Consider the following 24,064-nt stretch of genomic DNA (forward strand, 5'->3'; position numbering starts at 1 on the left):
GTTAGGCTTTTTTTTTCTTTATTGAGATTGAGTAATTACATATGTCATTTTTACATTCACACTAATGAGGATCATCCTGATTTACAAAGTATGAATAACAAAAAATACAAAGACCTCAAGTTTTACATAGGAAAAAAGTTTTAACTCTGAACATGAATAATAAAATTATTTCTTTCTGATTGGGTATTATTAGGGTTTTAAGAAGGGCATAGGGCAAAATTTTTATTAAGATTTATTAGGAGTTCCCAACAGTCTTCATGGATACCTTACTAGAAAAATATTTTATAGCACAGGTAGGATGGTACAGGCCTGTATTCCCAACACTTGGGAGACCAAGGCAGAAAGATTGAGAGTTTAAGTATAGTTTAGGATATATAGCCATAAAAGGCCAATGTGAGCTACATAGGCAGACCTGTTCTCATAAAACCACAGGCTGGTCATATACATCAGTGGTAGGGTGCTATGAAAACAGAATGGCCTCGTTATAGTATACGAGGTTTCAGGACCATGGAGAGTTCCGGCTGCCTTATTCCTGGGTGGAAGGTACATAGTTAAGAGTGGTGTAGGCCCAGTCTTTTCCAGAGCCTAATTTTGTCTGTCCAATCCGACAGACCAATCTTCCCATTGGTACGCATTAGGTGGGAGTTAACATAGTCTAAAAAGTCCTCATCCTTTCTGAGATCTATTAATCATTCCAAGGATTTGGCCAGTTTTATGAAAGCCATATGAGTTAAGTTCTACCTTCTTTTCTGTGGTAAGATATTGGTGGTGTTTGAGAATAATTCTGTTCCCTTATAGATCCTTGAGGAGACTTAAAGCTGCATTTTCATTCCTTGACCCTCTTTCTCCCTGTGCATAGAAAAAGGCATCATTGGTCTGGCTCTCTTCCCAGTCTTGCTTTTGTATTTCTTTGATGTCATTGTTCAGAGGGTCTCAGAGGTGCCCCAAGAGTCATGCCTTTGCATGTTTAAGCTATTGATGCTTTTGAAGTAACAGAGAGTCACCATGTAAGAAGTGTATTAAAAGGTCTATCTTGGACAAATTTGGGTCAGTAGGTGGCAGTAGTCACTGAGTCCTGAGGCTCTAATATCCCTTAAACACCAGCACATTTGATGACCATTATATTAAGGGTGTGAGAAAGGAGGTCACATTGGGATAAAAATGGAGAGAAAAAGCTTATCTTTTTGGTGAAATCCAGGAAGTACTGCAGTGTGCTGAATGACTTCTGTGGAGAGATGTGTGGCAGGGGTGAGGATCTGGGGGTTGCTTTGAGCTAGTGAAGGGCACTGAAGTGAAACAGTGGGGCCTTGATTGAAAACAGAGGTACAAGGGCTTCTTCAAGCTAGGGTAAGGCTGTGTTAAATGAGGACCAGTGCTGAAAGGCTAGAGTGCGATGGGGGAGAGTAGGGAGAGACGGTGGGGGTAGGGAGAGACAGAGCTGTATGAAGGAAGGGTGGGCTGTGACTGGGAGGAGGACTGCAGTTGTAGGGGGAGGGGAAGCTGCTGCAACACTGAGCTCATGGGGGATGGGAGAGGGAGATATTAGTCACGGCTGCAGCTGCATTTGGCTCCCCTCCCCCATCCTTCCCAAGGAGCCTGAGCAGTGCTGGCAAATCTGTCTTCATGTATTTATTATTATTAAAAATGTGATGGATCCTTCCTCCCTTAGAAGCACAACAAATACTACTGATCGCATTAGCCCACCCCCTCCCTCTGCAGAGCACTTGCATTCTTTCATTTTCTCCACCCTGTCCTCCCCTCAGTCTGGTGGGGAGATCCTTCCTCCTCCTCCTCCTCTTCCTCAGCTTGGTGGATCCCTGGGGGTTTCTGATGGTGGTTAGGCAGTTCTGGGAAGAAACAGGGAGTGAGGGGCAGCCATTGCCCCAGGGAGAGAGCTGTCCTGTCCACAGTCCAGTGGGGAAAGGAAATCACTTGGAATAAAGATAAAATCCTCTCTCAGGCTAATGAAAGAAGAAGCACACACATTTTATTCAATATCTTGGGCTCCTCCCCTTTCATGCCCTTCTCTTTATTACTGCCTGAATTCTGAGGGAGAGCACCTCCTCCCCCCCTTAGCTTGGAATGGGAAAAGCTAAGAGTTCTCTCTCCTCCCTCTGTTACCTTGTTAAAGCTCTCTGTTCCCAGGAGAGTCATATACAATTTCTTCTGTAGCCTGCATGTTGTGTTACTGAGAGGTTTGAAGGGTAGAAGCCAGTGGTGTCTCCCTTCCCATCTGCACCCAGTCTCCTGTGCCCAGGCTGGGGCCTCTTTGTTACTATCTGTAACCCTTTACCATACCCATAGGTGGTGCTGCTGTCACTCCAGTCCAACCCTTCTCCCCAGCATCACTCCTCCCTATCCAGCCACCCTCCCCCCTTTCCTCTGCCCTCTACTGCCTGATTGTTATTCCACCAACGTCATCTCTACTGTTCCCTTCCTCAAATTAATTTTGTGGCGCTTCTTTTTCCCCACCCCCCCTACAGTGCCATCTTCTTCCCCACCTCCATCCCCTTCCCTACCCGCTCCAGCTCCCTTGCTTTATCTGTCTCTCTTTGTCTGTCTGTCTAGATCTCCATCTCTTTTCCTTGTCTAAAAAGCTATATTCTGGCTTACCCCTTTTCTTTTTCTCCTCTTGCCCATAGCATCTTACAGATCACTCTCCTAATGAAAAATGTTCTGTAGATGAGATGATTTAGAAGAGAACTGGACAAGCAAAAATCTAAGAGATCAACAAGGAAAATATAGGTGGAGACAGACAGGAAAGGTACCCTTCATCAGTTCCTGGCTTTGGATAGTGACAGTTTAGGTAGCAAAAGGCTCTGTGATGGGTGAATCTATGGCATTTGGTTGCTCATGTTAAGAAAATTAAAGTAGCAAGAATTCATACCATAAGGTTATCACCCAGAAACTTTTGGTTTAGCTTGTTAAGGAAAGCTAGACTAGTGGTTATCTTGTATTTTGAAGACTAGAGGAATGCTGCTATATAACCTGTTATGTAGTTCCTTGGCTAGATCTTTTTTTTTGATGTTGGTACTTGCTGAGGTAGCTGTGGTGCTTTGTGAGCAGCACCCTGGCTGTCCAAGCTGGCTGTAAGCTCTTGTAAGTTCTCCTTCCTCCTTTTATGTCTCTCTTATCTCAACTAAATTGACATGGATGCCTCACTTGGTCTACTGTTCACTTAGTTGTTTACTCGAAACTCATCATCATTAACCCAGCATTTGCCCCATCTTGCTTCTTCATTTAGAGACCTTTCATTCTGTGACTGGTACCCGAGAACCCTTCTACTAATTCAAATGTTGCTGACTGCAAAATTATACAATTTTTTTTAAGATGGCTCATTTTCCTCTTAATTGAATTACTCTTTAGGAATTAATAACATCTTACTAGCTCCCAGGATAGTAGGATGGGCTTTCCTTGTGCACATCCCAGGAATTTTGCACAATGTGCTCAAATACCTTTTTCAGCTGGTGGGGAGTCTTCCTTGGCTTGAGTGGCAGCCCCAGTGGTTGCCTCGCATTTCCCCAGCATGTATGAGTCAAAGCTGACTCTTGGACTAAGGAGAATGGCCATTTGCCAAAGCCCTGGCGAGAGCCATAATGAAAATCCAGTTGGAATAGCACACACTTTGCTTCGTTATCTGAGCCTTGGAGCTGTTTATGGAAACCTGCTCATACTCCTGCCTTCCTAAGGTGTGTGTGTGTTGGTAGTTTCCTTATTTTCTCAATTTTGTTATTTATTGTCCGTTTGGTCATCTTTCTTGCCCTATTCGGGGGACTCTAGGTTAGGGATATGACTTCTAATAAGGGTCTTCTTGTGAAAGCAAGGCTCTGTGAATTTGCTACATTGATACTTTCCAGCATTAGAATCCTTTGGGACAGTAAGAAGTTCCTCTATGTGTTTTAGCTAAAATCGACTGTTTTTTGTTTTCTTCCACTTATAGGTCCTATAGAGAGAAATGTTTTATTCATGATCATAGTAAAAAGGGCATTAGCAAATTTGATATCAGAATGTATGTCAGGTTCTAATCTTTGATATCAAGGTTTGACATTTTCTTTACCCCATTGGAAACCAGTGTCCTTGTTACATTCCCTGGGGTTACTGACAGCCTTGAAGTCAGAAACACGGTCAGGTTTTGTGTCTGGGCCATCCTGCTTTAGCTTGCTGAGGACTGTGAGCAGTGAGCTGGGTTGAGCCATTCAGGCTGGGCCAGGACCTGGCTCATGGGAGAGGGTCTAGAGCTTCTCTGCCTATTAAACTGGCCAAGAGAGTGACAAGACAAAAAAATATATTTCCCTTCGGATTTAATTTGACCTCGCTGTCAGCTAGTATGCTACTTCATGTAAGCCTTTCCCTTAAAAAAACCTACTGGGCAGAGTGAAGCTTGGATGGTATGTGCTGGAGTTCTGGAATTTCCATTCTTTTTCTTTTTCTTTTTCCTTTTCCCTTTCCTTTCCTTTCCTTTCCTTTCCTTTCCTTTCCTTTCCTTTCCTTTCTTTTCCTTTCCTTTCCTTCCCTTTCCTTTCTTTTCCTTTCCTTTCCTTCCAGTTCTGGGGCTTGAATTCAGGGCCTAGCTGCTGCCCCTGAGCCTCTCTGAGGTCAAGGCTAGTGCTTTGTCACTTGAGTCACAGCATCACTTGTGCCTTTTCTGAGTAGTTTATAAGAGATAAGAGTTTCACTGCAGTGGCTCACGCCAGCTCAAGCCCAGGCTGGCTTGAACCATGATCCTCCAGTCTCATCCTCCCGAGTAACTAGGTGTGAGCCACCAGCACCTGATTCCATTCTTTCTGCTGCTCATTTATAGCAAATTTCCCTAGTCTCAAGATATCATAAATAGCAAGGCTCAGTGGGCCATCACCTTCCCATGAGGTAACTTTAACTCACATAATTTCTATTATCAAATATATTTGAAGCCATAGTAACACATATTCTTATCGTTTTTATTGTTAATTAAAACTTAGAAGAAAAAATACACGTAGGAAGGAAGCATTTATCCACTGGCTTTAAATAGTCCCACAGTGGACTATGGAGGATAGAAAACACCCGAATTTCTACTTCCTCTTTCTCAATTTTCATTCACTTACTTCTGGCTTACAGGAAGCCCTATAGCTGGCAAAGAGATTAAATCAGAATTCTGAGTCAGGAAAACCCTGTCTTGTAGCTACAGTGACCCTCCTCTGCCACTACATTTAGTTCTGTAGCAGTTATCACCAGAAAAACCTTCATGTGGCTTCACCACCCACCTTGGTGAACTTCAGTCAAGTCTTAAGCAGTCTGTTACTGATGGCAGACCTTCTTTCTTTCCAAGGCTTTAAGCCCCAAAACCTAGTTCTAGCCTCCCACCAAATGTGTGCTTTCTGAGACCAAGCGATTTTGCCTTTTCTTGCTTATTTTATTATAATAGAACTATAACCCTCAAAGCAATCCCCTTAAAAGATGTATTTTCCCTTCAGAATATCAGCCAGCCCCCAGAGATCCAGCTGGGTGCTGCTGAAAATTCCATTCCTCACCCATCTCCCCGCTGGAGCTCCTGGATGTGGATTCTGCAGCCTCCTTCATTTTAGCCTCCTTTTCTGATCATTTGGGAGCTTTATTCCATCGCCTTTGATTGATTCTTGATTTAGCAGGAATAATCCAGTATTTAAGGAGATCCTTTGGGATAATCCCCTGACTCGGCCAGCTTGGTTGAGCCCCTCCTCTGTGCCTGGCCTGCTCTAGATGGGGCCCATATGTGGAAGTCCTATCTCTTTTTATCCATCCTGACAAAGCATGGCTTTGCCTCTCACCTCCTCTTCCTTCTATTCCATTGTTTACTTCTTTGCCTTCCCTTGCTTCTCCTTTCCCTTACATATACCCTTCATTCCCCTCCCTTTAAACTCTCCTGTCCATCACTTACTATTGCCTATCCATACTTGCTCCCTCTCTCTTCCTCCCAGCTTGCATTTCAATAGCTGTCCCTAGCTCATGCTGGGGAAACTGCATGGTATAGGAAGATTAGCTGCAGAGTAGCTCCCTGGTTGCCAGAGTAAGTGGTCCCTTTTTCTTCAGGGGATCGCTGGCTATGTTTTTCCTTTTTGTCCTTAATGGCCCTTGGGAACCAGGGAGTCCCAAAATGCTGCTGTGATGAGCAAGCTTTGCTCTTGCTTCTTCCAGTGTTGATTGAAGAGGAGTTCCTTGGTTCGGATCCCCTTCTTTGGCTTTTCGTGAGTGTAGGTCTGTCCAGGTCTTTCTCATGTTTTCCCATTCTCTTGTTTTCTCCCTCTGTCTCACCCAACACAAAGCAGCAGCAGGACTGAATGAGTCTGTCTGGAGACTCTGCCAACCCATGCCCCTCACTTGTGCCCCTCCCCCTAATTGTGTGCCGGGGGAGGGGGTGGGGCGGGGTTGGAGGGTGGTGGCATAGTGCCAGCCAACTCAGAACCATCTGTGATGCCTTCTGTACTGAAGCAGGATCTGTGTCTCCTGCCCTCTCTCCCACTCTTCCTCTCCTATTTTTAATTAGCTGCTGAATTAATTAAATTCTACATGCTAATTAACATTCCTACAGGGAGAAATGCCAGGTCAGAAAAATGGGAAGTGGGGGTGCGGGGAGAGCACTAAGGCATGGCATCTTTCCATTCAGGCAAGGAGAATTAGGGATGGGAAATGCTGCAAGGTGAGTTAAGGGTAGATGAGGAAAGCATAAGAGTGGAAAGAAGCCTGAGAGGTATGAAAAGATAAAGAAGGGGAGTTACAGAACCTATTAAAAAGGAAGATAATTAGAATATTAACATTGGAGAAATAAAAGTCTCTTAGGGACCTCTAAAGGTGAGGTAGAACTGAGTTTCGAACATTAGCCTGCATGAATAAGCTAAGAAATAACGATACAGGGGATGCTCATTTGTTGTCTTGACTGCTCTCTAAAGAAATATAATAGGAGAATGTAGGTTAGAAATGAAGGAGACCTTCCTCCTTGCAAGGCAGTGGGATATGCTGTACTGAAGACACTTTTTAGAAGGTCTGTTATTGGAGTTTTTCAGGACTAGTGGAAATGATGAGCTTTGAAGAGTTTTCTTTTCGTTGATAGACAAATAATCATACCTTGGAGAATCAAGGAAATCCAGGATGGAAAAAGTCAAGATTCATTTTACTTCTTTTTATTTCTTGTTTCCCAGGTAAACTTTTGGTTCTCTCTGGTTCTGTCAACTATGTAGGGATGAACCTTTATGCTTTTTTTTCATATATTTTTTATTGTAATTAATAGAAGGGTTACATTATATTCATCAGATAGAAGGTACATTACTTCACAAATATTGATACCCTTCTCAGGTATGGGATGAACCTTTAAGTCAGATCATTTTTTTTTTTTTTTGTCAGGCATAGAGCTTGAACTCTGGGCCCAGGCACTGTCCCTGAGCTCTTTGGCTCAAGACTACCACCTTACCCCTGGAGTCGCAGCCCTACTTCCAGTTTTCTAGTGGTTAATTGGAGATAAGAGTCTCACGGACTTTAGTGCCCGGGCTGGCTTTGAACCTCAATCCTCAGATCTTAGCCTCCTGAGTAGTTAGGATTACAGATGTGAGCCACCGTGCCTAGCCAGATCATTCCTTTCCTGGAAGGTTTAGAGCACTGGCCATTGGCATGATAGTCTTTGTCTGGGGAATGGGCAGAGAAGAATGGGACCAGAGGTTAAGGGTGAGGTGTGAAAGTGTGGACTGATAGGTTGGATAAGGTTGGAATAGAGGGTTCCACTAAGCGTCACTACTGTGGCCCAACCTGAAAAAGTAGGGATAGCCTGCTTGTCACTGTATAGTAAAACTATTTTCAGTATAGATCTAAATTCCCTCCCACCAAGAACTGAAATCTGAGACGTTCATCAGGTTAGCAAAGCCTCCCAGAAGCAGATATCTTATTGTACCCAGTCTGAAATGCACCAAGAACAATTATTGTTTTATGTGCTCCCCTAACCACCATTCACTTAAATGGTGTTCTCTGCCATTGTCCCTACTGCAGTAATCCACTCAAAAATATTTGCAATATTTGCATGGGGCCAGGAGTTTGGCCTGGTGTAGCATGCTTGCTTAGCATGCAAAACGGCCTGGGTTCAGTTCTCGGTACTACATATATAGAAAAGGCTGGAAGTGGTGCAGTGGATCAAATGGTAGAACTCCAGCCTAGAGAAAGTCCAAGGACAGTGCTCAGGCCCTGAGGTCAAGCCTTAGAATTGGCCTCCCCCACCACCGAAAAAAAAAAAACGCATGTAGTTTTGATTTTCCAGCCTGGCCAAAACCAAAAAATCTATTGTGTATTAGCTGTACAAAACATCCAGTATCATTAATGAATTGATCTACTCTGTCCTAGGCATTGGGTTTAGACTATTTTGTCTAAGAGGTTTACATTCCAGTGCAAGGGGAAAGACAACCTACACCACAAAGTGCAGTAACTCACCTGTGTGCAGATGAACATGAATTTCTGAACTTCTTATGTTGTTCCTTCTTATGTTGATTGTTACATATACAAACAAAGAGTTGGTGGCTCCTTGAGGATAGAAACCTAGATCCTTAGAGTAAGAAAGATACAAATAGCACTAGGCCAAAGATAATATATTAATAGCAATTCCATACATTTGTTGATTAGCATACAGCAGCTATAATGTAAGGTGGAATTGTTTGGTGTTTGTAACATCTCCAATTGTGGCAGATACTTGTCCTCTGAAAAGTGCTTTTTCTCTTGGTGTTGCAAATTAAAACCAGGTCCTTGAGTATGCCAAGCTGATGCTCTACCATTTGGTTACACGTTGGCCTTGCTACCCCCAGATTTAGGGTATTTTCTCATTTATTTAAAGTTACAGAAAAGTGCTGGATGCTGGTGACTCCCGACTATAATTTTAGCTCCTCAGGAAGCTGAGATCTGAGGATCACCATTCAAAACCAGCCTGGGCAGGAAAGTCCTTAAGACTCTTATCTGCAATAAGCACCAGAAAAACTGCCAAGTGGAGCTGTGGCTCAAAGTGGTAGAGTGCTAGCTTTGAGCAAATGAGCTCAGGGACAGAACCCAGGCCCTCAGACCAGACCCCAGGGAAACAAACAAACAAACAAAAGAACAAAAACATTTGTAGAAAGTGTGGCAATGAATGAGATGTAATTGCTGGGTAAGGTAGATAACAAAACAGGAAAATATGGCTTGGGCTCTTAAATGGGATTTGAGGTCAGTTCCTAAAAGGGGTCAGCATTGAGGAGAGGCAGGCAGGTTTGCAGAGAAAAGGGCACTTCCTGTGCGTTTACTTTTATGGTGGTTGTAAGACAAAATGTTGCCAGGCCTTATCTCTGTGGTCTGAATGAGCCTCTAGCCTCACCCTCTCAAGTAACAGGTATATGATACCCTCCCCAACTTGGATTTTTTTTTTTTTTTTTTTTTTTTGTGGGTCATGGGGCTTGAATTAGGCCCAGTAGCAGTCTCTGAGCTCTTCTCTTAGCTCTTGAGCCAAGCCCCACTTCCCATTTTCTAGAGGTTAATTGGAGATAGGAGTCTCAGGTCCTTTTGTGCCCAGGCTGGGTTTGAACCTTGATCCTCGGATTTCAGCTTCCTTGAGTAGCTAGGATTACAGGCCCAACTTGTTTTTGAGATAGGATCTTGCCAGCTTTTGCCTGACCTAGCCTCTAACCTCCTCTTGAGTAGCTTGGATTACAGGCATGTACTATTATGCCTTGTTCCTTTTAGATATCTCCCAGAATTATGATTAGTCCATTAATACACATTCATGTAACAGGTTTGTGTTTTCCTCTATTAAAAAATCATTCTTATTTTTTCTTTGTTTCTTTTCTTTTTTTCTTCTTTCCCTCCTTTCTTCCCTCCCTTTCTTCTTTCCTGGGACTTGAATTAGGGGCCTGGGCACTGTTCCTGAGCTTCTTTTGCTCAAGGCTAGCACTCTGCCACTTGAGCCACAGCACCACTTCTGGCTTTTTCTATCTATGAGGTACTGAGGAATTGAACCCAGGGGCTTCATGCATGCTAGGCAAGCACTCTACCACTAAGCTACATTCTCAATCCTCTTCTTTTGTCTTATTTGTTTAATCTAGTTTTGGGAGGTAGGAGGACACAGAAATGGAGGGACAAAGGGTGAATAAATGCAGCAGTGGTACTCACTAGATGCTATGTTGAAAATGCACTATACAACTTTGTGTGTGGGAAGAAACTGGGAGAAAGTGAGAGAAGGGTTGATGTTATCCAAAAAGAAATATACTCTTTACCTGATGTGTAACTGTAACCCCTCTGTACATCATCTTTACAATAACAATTATGAATATGAATATACATATATATAAGAAAATGGCACAAAGGGATATGTTAGAATTATTTTAGAAGAGGGGAGGGAGGTGAGAGAGAATGTTAGAATGGGTTGAGTTGATTGGGATCATATACATGTGTAGAAATATTGGAGTGAAACTCTTCATTGTACAACTAAAATAAAACACAATGCAATCAGTCAGAGAAAAAAAAAATCATTCTGTGGCTCAGGTACAGCACCGAAGCCCTGAGTGCAAGCCCCAGGACTGGTACAAAAGCAAGACAAAAGAGAATAAGATACATGAATAAGATAGTTGTGCACCACTCCAAAGTGAGAAGTGTTAAAATGTTGTCATGTTTGATTCAAGTCTTTTCTTGAAATAAATGAAATAATGAAATTAATGAAATAAAAATGTAACACATGAAGTTTAAAAAGAAAAAAAAAGTTATTCTGGGTCCAGGAGTTTGGCCTAGTGGTAGAGTACTTGCCTAGCATGCACGAAGACCCAGGTTCTACTCCTCAGTACCATATACAAAAAAAAAAAAAAAAAAAAGCCGGAAGTGGTGCTGTGGCTCAAGTGATAGAGCTCTAGCCTTGAGAAAGCACAAGGACAGTGTCCAGTCCCTGAGTTCAAGCCCCATGCCTGACAAAAATAAGTAAAGTTTTTTAAAAAATCATTCTGGGGCTGGAAGTGTGGCTTACTGGTAGAGTGCTTGCCTAGCATGCATGAAGCCCTGGGTTCAATTCCTAGGTACCACGTTCACAGAAAAAAAAAACTGGAAGTGGTGCTGAGGCTCAAGTGGTACAATACTAGCCTTGAGAAAGCTCAAGGAAAGCCAGGCGCAGTGGCTCACGCCTGTAATTCTAGCTACTCAGGAGGCTGAGATTTGAGGATCAAGGTTCAAAGCCAGCCCAGGCATCTCCAGTTATCCTCTAGAAAACAGAAGTGGGGCTTGGCTTAAGGGTAGGGCAGTAGCCTTGAGCTGAAGAGCTCAGGGACAGCGCCCTGGCCAAGTTCAGGCTCCATGACCCACCAAAAAAAAAAAATAAAGTGAGAGAAAGCACAAGGACTGTGCCCAGCCCCTGAGTTCAATCCCCAGGACTGGTTATTATAAAGTTACTCATTATTTGGCAGTACTAGAATTTTAAACTTGGGGCCTTTTGGTTGCTAAGCACGTACTCTGCCATTTGAGCTATTCCTCCAACTACCTTTTGCTTTCCTTTTTTTTTTCAGTGATGGTTTGTCATATTTTTGCCCAGGGCTATCTCTGATCTCAGTTCTCCTATCTGTGTCGCTCATAGAGCTGGGACCACAGACATGTGCTACTAAAACCACCCTATTTGTTGAAAGGGAGGTTCCACTCACTGTTTTTACTTGCACTGACCTCAAATTGCAATCCTTCTAATCTCTGACCCCCCAATTAGCTGGCCAAATTATTTCTTCTTCATTAGACATTTAGAGAGCTTCTTAGGTTGTTTTGTTGACTTTTTTCCTTCTGTGATAAAAATGTGCAATATATATATATATTTTTTGTTTTGTTTTGTTTTGTTTTTGTTTTCTGAAGCATGTTTTGGTCTGTAAACTGACTATATGACTTGTGGGTTCTTATTATCTACTTTCAGCAGAAAGGCTTTCTGGCTGCATGAGCACATGTGTGAATGAGGAGGGTCCACCCCTCCTCCAGAAGTTTTCTAGTGGAGCCTTGGAGTGCCTCCTTTCTGCCATGCTTTTAAGCCAGACCTAGCTACTCGGGAGGCTGAGATCTGAGGATCTCAGTCCCAGTGCTGGCACACACACACACACACACACACACACACACACAATATAGATAATAATAACAATAATAATATACCTTAAAAATCTTCTCATTTCTCTACCTAAAGTTCTCCTTTGACCCTTTTCAGTTGGAATATAATGCTTATAGTTCCTATCACTAGCAAATTGGACTTACTATAAATACGACAAGAAGGTGCACACCATGAATTCTAGTTCTCAGAGATCTTGAATTTCAAGTTGAGCTACATAGTGAAATTCTTTCTCAATCCCCTCCCTGCAGCTTCCCCCCCCCAAAAAAAATCCTGAATTATTTCTCTAATAAATGCCTAGACATAGAATTGCTAAGTAGAAGTTTTTGTGGTTTTGTTTTTAGCCGTTCCTGGGGCTTGAACTCAGAGCATAGGCACTGTCCTTGGTCTAGTGCTCTACCACTTGAGCCACAGCACCACTTCTGGCTTTTTCTGTATATGTGGTACTGAGGAATCAAACCCAGGGCTTCGTGCATGCTAGGCAAGCACTCTACTACTAGACCATGCCCCTAGCCCTAGATAGAAGCTTTAACTGTTAGTTAGAGATGGAAGTTGTTCTCCCAAATAGTTAATTTTATGAAATTATGGAAGTATGCTTGGACTGGTGAGGAATACCTTGGCCCTTGCTCTCATGGGACAAACTCGGCTATTCACCTGGGTTTGCTTTATGTTAATTGCTTCTACTAGACGATCTCTTACAGAAAAAGCCAAATATTGACAGATCTCCTTTTACATCTAGGGTAACTTTCCCCTATTATTTCTGACCTCTATCTATGCCTGTTCTCTGAGATACATGGACTTTTTTTTTCCTGGTCCTGGGGCTTGAACTGAGGGCCTGGACGCTGTCACTGCATCTCTATGTGCTCAGAGTTAATGCTCTACCAAGTTGAGCCACAGTGTCACATCTAGCTTTCTCTGAGTGGTGTATTAAAGAGTCTCATGGACTTTCCTGCTTGGGGTGGCTTCTAACCGTGGTCCTTAGATCTCAACCTTTTGAGTAGCTAGTATTAACAGGCATGAGCCATCAGCACCTGGCTCTTATTCATTTATTTATTTATTTACTTACTTACTTACTTATTAAAAAGAGCCTAGGTGTCTAAGTCTTGTGCCTTTTTCTGGAACATCTGCATTTTTACAAACATCACCCTTTGGTATCACTAGTGTTTTGAAATGGTTAAGGTTTAATAACTCTGCTTCCATTACACCAAAAAGCCTCGATGGCTATTTTTGATTACCAAATTGGCATGAGGAGATGCAAGTTAAAGAAGTACAGAATGCTTTGTTCTGTTTGCCAGCTGTTGTTTTTCCCTGTTTGTGATCAGATTAGACTGTGTGTGAGGCTGTGATCAGAGTAAATCTGTGTGCTCGTTGCTGTGGCCAAGGCTAGCATACAGCTGGGGTGGCCTGTGCTCATGTGCTCATTCCAGGCAACGTCAGCCTAGAATAAATAAGAATACTAAAAATAAATGAAAAGCTGGGCACAATGGCTCACACACATAATCCTAGCTACTCAGGAGGCTGAGATCTGAGGATCACAGTTCAAAGCCAGCCTGGAGACTCTTATCTCCAATTAACCACTAGAAGACCAGAAGTGGTGCTGTGGCTCAAGAGGTAGGGTAGCAGCCTTGAGCTGAAGAGCTCAGGGACAGCGCCCAGGCCCAAAGTTCAAGCCCCAGGACCAGCAAAAATAAAAATAATAATAATAATAATAAAATAAAAATGAATGAGTAGTGAAGATTGTTCCATTAACAAGATCAGTTGCCTTAGTAATTTTGTCTCTGTATGTATGATCATACTGGAGTTTGATTTAGTATGTAGGTGATCTTAGGTTTTGGTTTTTGTTTTTTTGCTTAGGTCTGGTGTTCTACCACTTTCGCTGCACTACAATTCCACTTATAGGTTTTTGAGGTCGCTAATTAGAGGTAAGATCTCAAGGATTTTACTACCCAGGCTAGCTTTGATCACACATTGGCCTCTTGACCAGCTAGGCATGAGCCAACAGCCCCTGGCAACTTAGTAATTTTTATGGCAAAATAAGAGGTGCTGAATTAGGGAAGCCATTTGTTCCTTTAGGCTTTCTTTGATTTTTGTTGTTGTTGTTGGTCTGTGTAAGTAATGAAAGAGTTAATGTAGGAAGCACTAAGGGTCTAGGACCACTGGATAATGACATAAATGTTTGCCTCTGTGGCCGTAAAAAAAATGCAAGTTGGCATTTCTTTCTGGTTCTTGATGCAGTGAGCAGATCAATGAAGAAAAATTGATATTGAGGGATCATTCAAGAAATTCCAGAGCAATTCAAGCTGAAAGGGAATTTGGAGGTCATTTGCAATGGCATATGGCTATAATAGATTGGGAGGGCTGAAAACACTGACCTTGAAATTTTCCCTTTCCTAGCTGTGTAGCTTTTGGCAAGTACCTGCCCTCTGAACCCTTGGTTCATTTGCAAAATGAAGTTAAAAGTCAGATCTTTTATCGGGAGGGAGTTTGGCCTAGTGGCAGAGTGCTTGCCTAGCATGCACAAAGACCCTGGTTCAATTCCTTGGTACTACCTACATAGAAAAAGCTGGAAGAGGTGCTGTGGCTCAAATGGTAGAGCTCTGGCCTCAAGAAAAGCCCAAGGACAGTGCTCAGGCCCTCAGTTCAAGCCCCAGGACTGGCAAAGAAAAAGAAAAAGATCTTTTATAAGCAATAAAAATCAGGGTAAAACATTACTCTGCACTAAGCATGTGGGATACAGCTGTGCAGCTGTGTAGGTATTGGTGCAAACACCCTCATTCAGGCCAAGAATTTGGCGCAGGGAAATGAAGCGACGCTTGGAGACCCTTGGCCTTGGGAGCATCATAACCACACCTGGAATCTATATTTCTTGGTTTTTCAGTTAATTTTCCTTTCTTGTTTTTTCTTTCTTTCTTTTTTCTTTTTCTTTTTTTGTTACTCAGGGGGCTTGAACTCTGGGCCTGGGTACTGTCCTGAGCTCTCCAGCTCAAGGCTAATGCTCTACCACTTGAGCCACAGTGCCACTTCTGGTTTTCTGGTGGTTAATTGGAGGTAAGAGTCTCATGGACTTTCCTGCCTGGACTGGCTTTGAACTGTGATCCTCAGATCTCAGCCTCCCAGAGTAGCTAACATTACAGGCAGGAGCTACCACCCCTCAGTTTCAGGTTTCCTTTCTACCTCCCCACACTACAGTCTATTTTTGTTTTTCCTCCCACTTATTATTAAAGAAATAAAAAAGCTGGGCACCAATGACTCATGCCTGTTATCCAAGATATTCAGGAGGCTGAGGTCTGGGCATCTTGATTTGAAGCCTGCTGGGATAGACAAATCTGAAATCCATATCTGCAATTAACCAGCAAAAAGCAAAAAAACAAAAACAAGTGGTAGAGCGCCAGCCGTGAATGAGAGAAAACCAAACTGGGGTGTAAAACCCTGCATTCAAGCCCCAGTTATTGCACCAAAGAAAAAGAAAAAATACCATTAAATATAAAATATATGTCAACAGCACCACCACCCTCTCACACACTCCCTTCTTGTCTGTCTCTAGGGAAATAATGGGGGCAGAGGTACTGGACCAGGGATGTATTCAGAAAGACAGGCTTAACTGACCTGCTTATCCGAATTGTGAACCAGTGATCCTGGTTCCAGCTCTAGCTGGAAGCAGCGAGGAATATCTTTTAGACTTGTTCCCCTCTTCTCTTTGTTTCCTACTGTGCCCCTGGGTTCTGGTCACCTAAGACATCTGAATGGATAAGCTTGATTTGGGTCGGAGTTCTATTGGCTTATTTCATTTTCTCCAACCCTGGAGCTGCTGAAAGGAAAATGTCAGGTTTGGCCTTTAGGCTTTTTTTGCCCCCTGCAGTTGGTAGAGGGAAGGAGAGGGAGGCGGAGATGAAATTGGAAAGTACAAGGTTCTGTGCAGAATTTGGCCTTGATGGATCAGATTGGCAACTTACCCATTCTCCATTCAGAGCTAACTTCAGGGGCTACTCTGTGCTAATTGTTTAGTTAACAAGTTCAGATGCCTTAGTAATTTTTACAGAAAATAAAGCATTTGCTGGGCGTGGTGACTCACGCCTCTAATCCTAGCTACTCAGGAGGCTGAGATCTGAGGATCATGGTTCAAAACCAGCCCAGGCAAAACAAAGCTGTGAGCCTGTTATCTCCAATTAATCACTAGAAAATGGGAAATGGGGCTTGGTTCAAGGGTAGGGCGGTAGCCTCAAGCTGAATTGCTCAGGTACAATGCCCAGGCCCAGGGGTAGGGTGGTAGCCTGAAGCTGAAGAGCTCAGGGACAGCGCTCAAGCCAGAGTTCAATCCCCATGACCCCCATCCCCCGCCAAAAAAAAAAGAAAAAGAAAAGGAAAGAGAAAACCTTCTGAGCTTAGTTGAGGCTATTCAAGCTCTCGGCTTCATGAGTGGTGGGATTGTGGGCATACATCTTTATGCCCGGTTTGCCTTTTTTAAAAATCATATATTATTGGGGCCGGGAGTTTGGCCTAGTGGTAGAGTGCTTGCCTAGCATGCACAAAGACCCAGGTTCAATTCCTTAGTACCACATGCATAGAAAAAAGCTGGAAGTGGTGCTGAGGCTCAAGTGGTAGAGCTCTAACCTTGAGAAAGTCCAAGGACAGTGCTCAGGCCCTGAGCTAAAGACTGGCAAAATATATATATATATATATATATATATCATATATTATCTTTTCCTACTACAGATCCCAAAGACTTTTCTTTTCAGAGACAATGAACAAATGATATCAACTAACTTGAGTATTCATGATAGCCTTCACCTGGTCACTAAATGCCTTAAGATATGTACATTTGTGGGCCAGGAGTTTGGCCTAGTGGTAGAGTGCTTGCCTAGCATGCACGAAGAGTCAGGTACGATTCCTCAGTACCACGTACATAGAAAAAGACAGAAGTAGTGCTGTGGCTCAAGTGGTAGAGCTCGAGCCTTGAGGAATGCCCAAGGACAGTGCTCAGACCCTGAGTTCAAGCTTCAGGACTAGCTTTAAAAAAAAAAAAAAAAGACATCTACATTTGTTTGTTGATGGCCATAAAGGAATGGTTAGGCAAGGGCCTTAACAGCATATTATTGACCACAGGTCACATTTGCTATGCATGTGCTGACTTTGAGTGCTGTGCTATGCTGGGGTGGGACAGGGGCTCTCCCTCAAAGAGAGATCGCAATATGAAAGGGTCAGGTGTATTCAGATAATCACTACCATATGGATGTGCTCGGTAGTGGACCAGAGCACACCTAGATTGCAAGTGAGAGAGCTGGGCCATCAGTGGCTCACACCTGAGCATTCTGCTTCAAAGCCAGCTTGAGCAGAAAAGTGTGAGACTCTTGCCTCCAATTAACTACCGAAAAGCCTGAAGTAGAGATATGGCTCAAGTGAGAGCAGGAGGCATTTAGTTAAATTCAAACCCCAGTACTGGCACAAGATAAAATCAATCAAATAGATGTATTAGGCATATCTATTAGGGGAAGGTTTGGGACTTCAGTCCAGGCCTATGTTAGTGGTCTGCAAGCTCATATCCTGTGGAAACAGGACACAGTGGTGGAGGCAGAAATCCCGTGGGGAGTTTATTACTGCAGAAGCCTTGATAGCAATGTTTGGTTATACCTGAGTGTGGAAACCGATTTCATATGGTTTCATTTAGTCTAGGGGTAATGGACAATAACTCTCACTTCAGAATAAGTTCCACATTCCAGTCCTAGATCTTTTACCGAAAGCTGAACTAGTTAGTAAGAGAATCAGCTATTACACTCCAGGCTCTTTGCTTTCATCATTTAGGCCAAAACTTAACAGTAGTTAAGATGGGAGAAGGATAAGGAATTTAGTAATTACTAGTAAAACAAAACTTCATGGCAGGAATTGGGACTTGAACTCTGGGCCTGGGCATTGTCTCTGAGCTCTTCAGAGCTATTGCCCTACCCCTTGAGCCACAGCCCCACTTCCAGTTTTCTAGTGATTAATTGGAGGTGAGTCCCATGGATTTTCATGCTCCAGCTGGCTTTGAAACTGCGGTCCTCATATCTCAGCCCCCTGAGTAGCTAGGAGTACAGACGTGAGCCATCACTCCCGGCTTTTAATAGCTTCTTTATAGTGCTTGTATGGAACTAGCTATTAGCAAAGCCTTTGGTAAATATTAGTTGGTTAAGATTTGTTAATAAAAGGTAAGTCTATTTATTTGGTATTCTACCATGCCTCCAGTCCTTTTTGGCTCTGGTTACTTTTTTTTTTTTTGGCCAGTCCTGGGGCTTGGACTCAAGACCTGGGAACTTTGTGTTTGAGCTTTCTCAAGGCTAGTGAGCCACTTCCAGCTTTTTCTTTGTATGTGGTACCGAGAAATTGAACTCAGGACCATGCGGGCTAGGCAAACACTCTACTGCTAGGGCAGGCTCCCAGCCACTGGCTCTGGTTTACTTTTGAGATAGTCACACTTCCTGCCAAGGCACATGTGGGTCACACTACCTGTTTTAGGCTTCCTGTTGTAGGGAGCACACGACTCTGTCCAATTACTGGTGGAGAGTGGGGTCTCACAAACATTTCTGTGCCTACTGGCCTGGAACTGCTCTTCTCCTGATCTCAGCTTTCCAAGTAGCTGAAATTACAGGAGTTAAACTATCAGTGCTTGGCAAAAGGTATAAGCCATTTCTACAGGCCATAGTAAAATAATGTTACATCACTTGAGGAAATAAAATTTCCTCCACTTGTAAAATTATATAGAGAGCTTTAAGATCCTTGGAGGGAAATGTTGTACTCGGTGCAGAAAGACATCATTAGTCTGATCTTCACCACGGAAATACCCCACCCTGTTAAGAGATGTGAGCTGCCTGTGGCTTTGGGTGCAGAGAGCAGTGCTCAGATCCCACGGCAGAAGGCTTGGCTTCTTACCTCTGCTTACCAACAGAGTAAAATTAGAGTTAGCCTGTTTGTCAGAAATTCCTCATTGAAAAAAAGGATACAATAGCCACCTTCCAAGTATGTATGGAAGTGGAGAGGGTATTTCCAAAGCTGAGCTTCCATTCCAGTCCACTCTTCGCCAAAGAGAGTACCTTCTTCAGCCGGGAGCTACTGGCTTACAGCTTTAACGCTAGCTGAGATCTGAGGATCACCATTTGAAACCAGCTCAGGCAGCAAAGTTCTTCAATTAACCAGGAAAAATAAAAAACTGGAAGCAGAGCCTTGAGCAGAAAAACTAATAAGCAAAGTCATGAAACTGAATTCAGGTCCCCCCCCCCCAAAAAAAATAATAGAATGCTGTCTTTAGGTAAGGTTTCTTCTTCACAAACCAAGAAACTGACGTCTAGAAGGGCTAAATGACTCATTAATTATATTTTGAGCTGATTTTGCTTTTATTCCCAAGAAAGATACCTTTCCTTGAATGTTACCTTCTGTATGACCAACCAATTTGAAAACTGCCCATCTCTCCCTCTGGGCACAGCCCTATCAGTCTTCTCTGGTCTCTTTTTCTCTATAGCATTATGCCTCTGGCCTACTGAACAATACTTTGTGGTATTTTTGGGGGGCTGGCATTTCAGAAGCAGAGGAATAGAAGCACAGTGACCAAAGCAAGCCTTTGACATTATATACCTTTCCTTGTCTAGGGACTAAGAAAAGATTTGGTCAAGGAAGACTTTGGAAGTCTGCTTAGCCAGCTGGCTACAGCTTTAGGTCAGGATAAAGCCTGTAGTAAACAACACTTGAAGAAGAGCTCTGGGAAATAGGAGTCCTGTGCTCTTGTGCTTACTCACAGAACCTGCATGCCAGGGGGAGACCAAGAAGGTTCTGGAGATTTAGATTCCCTCTTTATAATCAGTCCATTTCTTGTAAGGCTTATGTAAAAACATATTGGTTAATGAACAAGAGATTTCGTTTATTTATTTATTTAGCCAGTCCTGGGACTTGAACTCAGGGCCTAGGCACTGTCCCTGAGCTGCTTTTGCTCAATGCTAGTACACTTCCACATGAACCACAGGACCACTTCTGGCTCTTTCTATTTATGTGAAACTGAGGAATTGAACCCAGGGCTTCATGCAGGCTAGGCAAGTACTCTACCATTTTAAAGTGGCATGTGTAAAGTCCTGAGTCTAATTCCTAGCACTGCAGAAAACAATAATAAAAACCTCTTCAAAGCTTATCAAAAAAGGAAGGAAATGAACACATGTTCCTTGACATCAGCAGAATTTGTTCATTTAATCAATTAACAAGCATGGGATCATTTCACAACTACTTTACAGATGAAGGAACTGAAGCTCAGAGGAATTTGTCCCCTGGTGGTCAGCAGTCTTTGAGGGCTCTGGGTCTGGTACACGGGCCCCTTCTTCAGATGTTGGTGTTGGGCTGCAGGAAACCTTTCAGCCACTCTGCTCCAGCTGCCTCTTGGAGCATGGCCACTCATCCCAGCAAGACGGCCTACTGAGCTTCAGTGTGAGTCAGTCTGTGGCTTTCATCAAATCCCTCAACCAGGTTGATTAGGATGGTCACCAGATCTTTGGCTTTTCCCACATTCAGTGGACCTCATCATTTGACATATTGACCTCATTTTGAAACCCTTCTCCCTAGGTTTTCCTTATGTAGGCTCCCTCGTTTATGTTTGCATCTCTCTATTTCTTCTTGGATTCTTGGCTCATGTGCCTTCTGCCCACCCCTTAGAGCTACATTACTATTCTATTTGAGCTATGCTTGTATTCCTTTCTCATTTTATATTGTGGATAGAGTCTTAGATTTGTACCCAGACCTGGCTTTGGCCTATATCCTCATACCTGTACCTTCTACACAGCTGGGACTATAGGATTATTTGTTGAGATGGGGATTTTACTAACTTTTTCTCCTGACTAGCCTTTAAGACTAGTGATCTCAGTCTGTCTCACAAGTGGTGGGATTTCAGGGATGAACCACTACCCCTGGCTGAGTCTGTGGTCTTCCTTCTTTCCCACGTAATATTGTCTCACTGAGTGGTATCATTCATTCCCAGTTTCAATACATCGACAATTTCCTAACAATTCCTGGCTCTGTCATCAGCCCAGAATTCGTATTTGAGATTCTAACTCCTATATTCATGTGCTTGATGGGTGCTTCCATGTGAATAATTCAAACACGGTTTAGCTGAACATTTATAAAGCCAACTCCATCATTTTCCTGTCAAACCTGCTTTTACTCACTTTCCCAGTAAGTGGTTCTATTGTGTCTCTGATTCCCCTAGGCATGGAGCCTGAGCATCATTCTGGGTGTTTTTTTTTCCTCTACTCACCCCTGAATACCATCAAATAAAGAAGCTGATAATACATAGCTTATGTGGCTTACTACCATTGTTTGTGTTTACTTACTACTCATCCAGAATCTCTACCAGCGACATCTCCTGTTATTCCTACCTCTGGTTTCATCCCTATTCAAATCTGCCTTCCAGTTAGCTAAAGTCATCTGTCTGAAGTATAGATCTTGCCACAGCTCCCTGCCCCAAATATTTCAGTTGCTCTCAGTAGCCATAGTCATTTAAGCTAGCTGGCTTGCCTGCCCTCCCTCCCTCTTTTTCCTCCTTCCCTTCCTTTTCTTGTGTCAGTTCTGGGGCTTAAACTCAGGGCCCGTGTATTGTCCCTAATCTTTTTACTCAGTACTGCTGCTCTACCATTTGAGCCACAACTGTAGCTTTTTGATGGTTAATTGGAGAAAGGGGTTTCACTAACTTTTCTGCCTGGGCTGGCTTCCAATCATGATCTTCAGATGTCAGCCTCTTGAGTAGCTAGGATTACAGTTGTAGGAGACTCAAGTCCTGGTACTGTCCTGGACTTAAGGAGACTCAGAGCTGGTCTTGGATATGTCAGCAGATTCGGAGTCAGTGTAGTTAGGGAGCTGACTCTGAAGCTACGTATGGTGGTACACATCTGTAATCCCAGCATTTAGGAGGCTGAGATAGAGGACCCATGACTTGTCTGGATTATATAGTGGGATTTGGGTTCAAAAGAAGTGGGCTCTGGAGCCGGGAGGTTGGCCTAGTGGTAGAGTGCTTGCCTAGCATGCACGAATACCCAGGTTTGATTCCTCGGTACCACATACATAGAAAAAAGCCGGAAGTGGTGCTGAGGCTCAAGTGGTAGAGCTCTAGCCTTGAGAAAGTACAAGGACAGTGCTCAGACCCTGAGCCCAAGCCCAACACTGGGAAAAAAAAAAAGAAGTGGGCTCTGGAACCTGTTTAGAACCCGATGGAGTTTTTTTTTTTGTTTGTTTTGCAAGTCCTGGGGCTTGAACTTAGGGCCTGGGCACTATCCTTGGATACATTTCATTCAAGGCTAGTGCCCTGCCACTTGAGCCACAGCACCACTTCCAGCTTTTTCTGAATATATGGTACCAAGGAATTGAACCCAGGGCTTCGTGCATGCTAAGCAAGCATTCTACACTAGGCTATGCTCCTGGCCCCTTGATGTTTCTTTAACTATGACCTCTTTGCTTCCATTTCCCCATGTGTAAAGTGGGTGCAGTAGCTCATTTCAGAGAACTGTAAAACTAGGTAAGTTCATGTAACATGTGATCTAAAGGGAGTGTGGAGTAAAAGTTGGTCTCATTAGTGGTGGCTGTGGTTGAAAGAAAATGAAGTTGGGCTGGGTGTGGTGGCTCACACCTGTCATCCTAGCTACTCATGAGGCTGAGTTCTGAGGATCACAGTTCAAAGCCAGCCCAGGCACTAAAAAGTCCATGAGACTCTTATACCAGAAAACCGGAAGTAGTGCTGTGGCTCAAGGGGTATGGTGGTAGTCTTGAGCTAAAGAGCTCAGGGAGTTCAAGTCCTACAACCGACCATCAAGGAAACAAGCGAGCTGGTCTTTGGAGACTTCCACGGGACAGAGAGTTATGACTTTAACCTAGTGGGAGAAAGGGAACTCTGGACTCCTTCAAGCCTTAGTTCTGGGGTCTGCCCTGGCTCCTTTATATCTGAGTGGATCCTTAGTTGCAGGGCAGGAGTAATGCTTTCTTCTGCTACAACACCTGGAGAGTGTAGAAACAAACAGACAAAAAATGACCCAGCAATGGGACTGGGAATTTAGCCTAGTGGTAGAATGCAAGCACTCTACATGCATGAAGACCCGGGTTCCATTCCTTCAACATAGAAAATGACGGAATGGTGCTGTGGCTCAAGTGGTAGAGCTCTAGCCTTAAGAAAAGTCCAAAGGCAGTGCTCCGGCCCTGAGTTCAAGCCCCAGGACTGGCAAAAAAAAAAAAAAAAAAAACCCAGCAGGGTGCTCCCATCTCTGTTGGCATCAGTGCTTTCTTTTTCTTTTTTCTTTTTTTTTTTTATTGTAATTAATAAAAAGGTTACATGATATTTGCCAGATAGAAGGGGCATTAATTCACATATATTGATACCCTTTCACATGTCTTGGTCCCCATTACCCTCCCCCCCGCCCCGCCCCCGGGGTAATCAGTGCTTTCTAGGTGCCTCTACCCCTCTTCCCACTGGCTTGTTTCCTCCTAGGTCTTTTTTGGGGGGGGGGGCGGGTGGTGGGCAGGGTAGGAAACTTGTGTCTCCATTAAATTCGGGATCCAAACACTTCAAAAAGTCTTTTTCTCTTCTGATTTGGCTTTGCTGTTTTTTGGATCAGATTGCTTGATTGGGAAAAGAAAGCTGAAAGATTTGTGGGCAGCTTTGTTTTTTGTTTTGTTTTGTTTTTTTCTTTTTGCCAGTCCTGTGCTTGAGCTCAGGGCCTGAGCACTGTCCTTGGACTTTCTCAAGGCTAGAGCTCTACCACTTGAGCCTCACCATCACTTCTGGTTTTTTTCTATGTATGTGGTGCTGAGGAATCGAACCTGGGTCTTCATGCATGTTAGGCAAGCACTCTACCACTAGGGCAAACTCCCAGCCCCTCCTCCTAGGTCTTTGTCTTAAGCAGCCCACCCATGACCCTTTCCACCGAGGTCTGAATCCCTGGGTCACCCCTTTGGGGACATCTGCTTTCTAAAAAGGAGCAGTTGCCTAAAGCCTTAGCTCTC

The 24,064-nt window shown here is 43.5% G+C and overlaps 1 long non-coding RNA gene across 1 annotated transcript; it reads left to right on the forward strand.

Moving 5' to 3' along the window:
• Nucleotides 1-6,458: 6,458 nt before the first annotated feature.
• Nucleotides 6,459-8,402, forward strand: LOC150055311 (uncharacterized). The gene is made up of 3 exons (XR_016537694.1): nt 6,459-6,557; nt 7,064-7,151; nt 8,338-8,402. It is a non-coding gene; the product is annotated as an uncharacterized LOC150055311 (long non-coding RNA).
• Nucleotides 8,403-24,064: the final 15,662 nt, after the last annotated feature.

This window comes from Megascapheus bottae, chromosome 14 (assembly GCF_031878675.1).
Source record: "Megascapheus bottae isolate mThoBot1 chromosome 14, mThoBot2.hap1, whole genome shotgun sequence".
In the NCBI taxonomy this organism is placed as follows: Eukaryota; Metazoa; Chordata; class Mammalia; order Rodentia; family Geomyidae; genus Megascapheus; species Megascapheus bottae.